The following is a 6,000-nucleotide window of genomic DNA, read 5'->3' as shown; positions in this document are numbered from 1 at the left end:
GGAAGCAGCCAAACATGCATTTGTCTCTAGTGAGTGAAGGGAGGATCTAGTCCTGTCTTTGTCCTTTACCTATGAAGATGAGCTGTGAATTCACATCGTCAGGGTGAAATTCAACAGAACTGTTTTAGGCTAAAGATCTAGGGACCTACATGGAATTTCTTGTTCCAAGTGGAAGGTCCTCTAGGGAGGTTTGTGGCCTTCTATCTTTGTAGCTATCTACTTAGGAACAGAAGGAAGGCAGTCTTTGCATGACTCAGTTCCCAAGCTTTTCCCTTTGACTTAATGAGTTTGGGGCCCTGAGATTTTTATTTTCCTTTCAGAGAACAAAAAGGAGATGTAACCACCCTTACTTACAACGTCACTGAGGACTAGTCTGGATCAGTAAGCTAAATTTACAACTGCAGGTAGCTACGATGGAAATTTCTGTCTCAGGCTGGGCTCAGAGTACCAGCAACCTAGGTTTCTCTGAGTCAGCCCTGCAGGGCAGAGGTCTCCTTGTAACCCACCTGACACAGACATCCTAGTCTCTTCGTCCTGCTTCCCCTTCAAGGCCTTTCAGCCAGATCTGAGATTGTGTCACAGATTCTGATTCTTGCATTAATCTCTGGTCATTTTTAGAAGCTCGTTTGTTGACTCAGCTTCGGAGCCGCTCAGCCTCTGTCCTCACTGGTTCGTCTCATCCTCAGCCTGGGCGTTCCCCACCATGGATGGCCTCAGCCTATGCTGTTTTCAGCTTCATTTCTCCAAGGTCAGTGTGATATTGTGAAGTGTATGTTCAAACTCGTTTTTTGGCATACAACTCCTAAAATCCTTAAAGTCTCCGAAGTGATGTCTTGTTATGCTAATGAGTCAGCTGGTGGCTGGCAGTCCCTAGGTAGCTTCAGGATGGGGCTGGTCACTGGAAAGACCAAGGCATGATCAGAGGGTTGGGACTTTGAGCCCTATCCCCCAACTTCCCTGGAGAGGAGAGGGCCTGGAGGTTAAGTTGATCACCAGTGGCTAATGATTTAATCAATCAGGTCTACATAATGAAGCCTCCATAAAAAACTAACCCAAAAGGACTGGGTTTGGAGACCTTTAGGTAACTGAACATATAGAGGCTACTGGGGGTGGGGCATGTCCTGGGAGGGCATGGACCCGTTGCCCATACCTCACTCTAGGCACCACTTCATCTGTCACTTTTGTAATCCTTTATAATAAACCAAGAAATGTAGGTAAGTATTTCCCTGAGTTCTGTGAGCTGCTCTGGCAAATTAATTGAACCCAAGGGGGAGACCCTGGAATCCCGGATTTATAGCCAGTTGGTCAGAGGCACAGCCTGGCACTTGCAGTTGGCATCTGAAGGTGGTGGGGAGAGCCTGGGGGACTGAGCCCTCACCCTGTGGGATCTGACAGTATCTGCAGGTAGACGGTGTCAGAATGGAACGGAAGTCGAGGCCACCCAGCTGGTGTCTGCTGCAGAATCGATTTCCTGCTTGGTGTACTGGGAAATTCCCCTACACATTGGGTCACAGAAATCTTCTGTGTTGGGTGTTGTGCCGTGAGAACAGAGAAAAAACAATTGGTGGTTTTTCACTCATAGAGTCAGTATTGGCCTCTCCATGAGATCCACAATGCCTCATTAATTACAAAACTATCCAACCTTAAACGGCATCTGTAAATTATGTCAGTATGCAAGTATTCATGAGTTAGCAAATTCTGAATTTTGAAAGGCCAAGTACATAGAAATATCCAGTTGTACATTGCCTCTCTATCCTACCATGCACTAACTCTCCCCTCTTCCCCTAACCCATGTACAGCAACCAAGTTGCTCTTGGCCTGTGAGGCCCCTGAGGGTCAGTAAGGGGCATGACTGCCCACAACCCCTGACCACCTACCCGGTTTCCTCCTGAGGAAACTGGGCATAGAAGGAGCACCTCCCCTTCCCCTTTCCACATTCGCTGCTCTGTTAAATGGCCCTCTGAGGGTGCTTCTCCTGCATATTTGTCTGCATCTTCCTTAATCTCCTTCTTTCTTTCAGTTATTAAAAAAATTTTGGGCCGGGCGCGGTGGCTCAAGCCTGTAATCCCAGCACTTTGGGAGGCCGAGACGGCCGGATCACGAGGTCAGGAGATCGAAACCATCCTGGCTAACCCGGTGAAACCCCGTTTCTACTAAAAAAAAAAAAAAACAAAAACAAAAAACTAGCCGGGTGAGGTGGCGGCGCCTGTAGTCCCAGCTACTCGGGAGGCTGAGGCAGGAGAATGGCGTAAACCCAGGAGGCAGAGCTTGCAGTGAGCTGAGATCCGGCCACTGCACTCCAGCCCCAGCGACAGAACGAGACTCCGCCTCAAAAAAAAAAAAAAAAAAAAAATTCTGGGCAGGCGCAGTGGCTCACACCTGTAAGTCCAGCACTTTGGGAGGCCGAGGCGGGAGGATGACTTGAGGTCAGGAGTTGGAGATTAGCCTGGCCAACATGGTAAAAACCTGTCTCTACTAAAAATACAAAAGTTAGCCAGGCGTGGTGGCACCCGCCTATAGGCCCAGCTATTTGGGAGGCTGGGGCAGGAGAATCGCTTGAACGGGGAGGCGGAGGTTGCAATGAGCTGAGATGGAGCTATTGTACTCCAGCCCGGGGGTCACAGCAAGACTCGGTCTCAAAAAAATAATTCTACTCATTTCTTCATAACCAGAAAATGATACTAAAAGTGGGTGATGAATGGAGCCAGCTCGAGCTCTGGAGGTCACTGGCATTCTTTTGGAGGAACGGTCTCATAGCATATTAAACATGTTTCATTTTCTATTTTAGCTTTTTACATTAATTATAATTGATACATTATAATATAAAAGTTGTCTTTGACTAGTTGACATGGTATATTCTGTAGACATTTAAATAAACATTCATTTTACTATTGCAATTTTCCTTTCTTCTAACCCTAACCCTTATACCCCCCACACCCCAATTCTGATCTCAAACGTTTTCTTAGGTCTGGAAAACTAATTAGCACTGTGCTTGTGGTGACTAATGGTAAAACGTCAGACCATGCCGGGCAAACTTGAGGTAATGGAAGGAACAAATGTTCTTCCTAATTAAGAAGAGACACAGAATATATACATTGGCAGCCAGCCATCGGTGGCATTTCATTAACACTAGCAACAAAATGTGGTGGCATCAAAAAGTAAATTTAACAAAATTAGCCCAGCCCCCCATTAAAATGTTCCCTATTGTTATTTTTGTACTACAGGGCTGTTAGGCAAAGGCGGAGGTTGCAGTGAGCCCAAATCGCACCACTGCACTCCAGCCTGGGTGACAGACCAAGATTACACCTCTCAAAAAAAAAAAAAAGTACTTCGATATTCTCTTATAGCTACAAAAAAAAAAAAAAAAAAAAAGGCACGTCCTATTTTGAGCGCATTTCCCGCCTGGTATTTCATGCATTTGTGGGAATGGTTGTTGCTCCCGCTGCAAAGGCTGTCCGATCTTGACACAGCGGCTCAGGCCGCCCCGGCGACGGGTAGGGAGGGGCGCTGGCGGCCTCCAGGCGGAACCCGGGTCTTAGAGCGCGACGGGGCTGGGCGGGCAGGGCCTCCAGGGGGCGGAGCCCCGCCCTCCCTCTGCGCCGCAGGCCCCGCACCCCAGTGCCTCTCCGGCCCGCAGGAGGCCCCGCCCCGCCCCGCCGTGCCGCGCTCTCACTGCGGGGAGGGGGCGAAGCTCAGCCTTTCCCGAACCGCCGTTTGCCTAGAGCGTGAAATGGAGCGGGTCGCGCGCCCCGGCGCTCCTGAAGAAGGCAGCGTGGTGGCCCCACCCCGAGTCCCTGGCAGCCCAGACCCGGCGAAGGGTGAAGAAACCTGGGTCCAGAACTAGGTGGTCAGGGAGTCAGGCAGTAGGAAGCCACGGAGCCGGCTCTCCCGAGTGCCTCGCGCCTCCCGGCGCCGCCCAGCGCCCTCTGCCCTGGAAGGTGCAGAGAGGGGGCAGAGGGACCCTGGACCTGCGGACTCTCGGGGTCTGGATGGGGGCAAGAGCGTTCCCATGACGCCTCGGCTCGCGCTTAGAGATCCTGCGCTCGCTCACTCTGCAGCGCCAGCCTCGGGATTAGGGGCGGAGTGTGGTGCGGAGCTGCACACACGAGAACGTGCGGCCGGAGGAGACCGCAGTCTCGCCGCAAGGGAGCCTCGTGAGTGGCTCTGGAATTGAGTCTTGATTCATGAAGAAGAGCTCCAGGGATGGAGGGGAAGGAGGGAGAAAAAAAGGGAGGGAAGGAAGGGGAAGAGGACGGGATTAACCAGTTATAATAGCTAATATTTATATAACACTGGGGCAGGTGGTATTGTAAGTGCTTTCACATATTCATTCAGGCTTTATCACAACCCCAGGAAGCGGGTACTATTATTACTATCACTTTACAGATGAGGCAACGAAGGCAGAGCGAGGTTAAGTAACTTGCTGAGGTCACACAGCTAAGAAGTGACAGAGTGAGGATTCGCACCCAGTCCATCGACTCTAGGCCCTGTGCTCCTCAACAGTCAGGGAACACGGCAGGAGGGCACTGAAGTAGGGGACATTTATTCCAGTCCTCTAAACGGCCTTAGTCACAGGAAGCAGAGATGAGTTTGCTCAGATAATTCAGTATGGTCTGGACACCTCAGATTATGGGGACGATGATAGTTGGGAGTAGGTTACATATTTTTGAGAATTTGTGAGATTATGTCTAAGTCATAGCATAAGAAGATATAGTATTTCTTCATTCTTAATGTTGAAGGCAAAAAAAAAAAGTTATAAAGGAACAAAAACATCTAAACAGCCCATGAATAGGAAAAACAAAAAGGAATATAATACATCAAGCATTTAAAAAAATCTCGAGAACAGTGGAAAGATACACTTGTACTCTTCAGTACTTTCTAAGTGTTTCTAATTTTATAATTAGACAATATGTATATAAGATATATGTATATATAATTGCTGTATACATTGTATGTATTTTTTTTTTTTAATTTTGGTATATAGCTTAATGAGAATTTGACATCAAGAATGACATCTTTGAGACCAGCCTGGCCAACATGACGAAACCCTGTGTCTACTGAAAATACAAAAATTAACTGGGCATGGTCGTGCACGCCTGTAATCCCATACTCCGGAGGATCGCTTGAGCCTGGGGGGCAGAGGTTGCAATGAGCCGAGATCATGCCACTGCACTCCAGCCTGGGTGACAGAGACTCCATTTCAAAAGAAAAAAAAAAGACATCTTCAGTTTTTGAAAGGCCCCAGATTGACACTTGTAATATGAATGTCACATTCTGGGACATGGCCCATCCCAGAAAGTGGCTAAAAAAACTTATATATATTTACTCTGTATTATTATAGTCATCTGAAAAAAAAAATTGTAAACTTTAGTGGGGTTGATATTTTAAAATTAAATTTAATTGGAGTTCAGACTGTTTTAGGTAACCTTTTGAAAAGGTTACATCCCCTTACATGCTTTGAACAAAATTCTTCCATCTTCATAAAGAGATGCTTTTATTTAAAAAATAGCAGACAGGGGCTACACTGGATGAGTTTCATGGGAAAGAAGTTGGAGCGGAGAGTGCGGCTAGTTCCCTGGGCCTGCTCTGAGGGCACAAACAGGATGCAAGACTGTTCCATACGAATTGAGACAATTGTGTTGCTGGGATGCTCCTTGGGTTTTCATCATTCTGCAGAGGAAACTGGTGTTTTCGAAATTCCAGGACTCTCTTACTTGGACCAACTAAATCTGTTTCAACTAGATCATAACTGTCACCCTTAGAGATGGCATCAATGAACAGTAATGATATCATCACAATACCACATATTCACAGGGTACTTTTCACTAGAACATTCTTGCCAGGACCCTTGTTGTGCCCTCTGAAGCAGGAGGCAGGAAGGGCAGGCAGAAGGGTAAGAGATTATGTCCTTCTGTAAAAGACAGATGTGGCTCAGCCTCCTACCAGGAACACATTCTCTAGTCTGAATTTTGTCATTACACCTACCCTTCCCTTCCCCTC

General features: G+C 47.5%; 1 long non-coding RNA gene across 1 annotated transcript; it reads left to right on the top strand.

The window, feature by feature from the left end:
* Window positions 1-3,633: 3,633 nt before the first annotated feature.
* On the top strand, window positions 3,634-5,413 carry LOC117086629. Its single transcript, XR_004438488.1, has 2 exons — window positions 3,634-4,154; window positions 4,985-5,413. It is a non-coding gene; the product is annotated as an uncharacterized LOC117086629 (long non-coding RNA).
* Window positions 5,414-6,000: the final 587 nt, after the last annotated feature.

The sequence above is a fragment of the Trachypithecus francoisi genome, unplaced genomic scaffold, assembly GCF_009764315.1.
Source record: "Trachypithecus francoisi isolate TF-2019V2 unplaced genomic scaffold, Tfra_2.0 Lachesis_group10, whole genome shotgun sequence".
NCBI classification, from domain to species: Eukaryota; Metazoa; Chordata; class Mammalia; order Primates; family Cercopithecidae; genus Trachypithecus; species Trachypithecus francoisi.
This window is presented reverse-complemented; position numbering and strand designations above follow the sequence as displayed.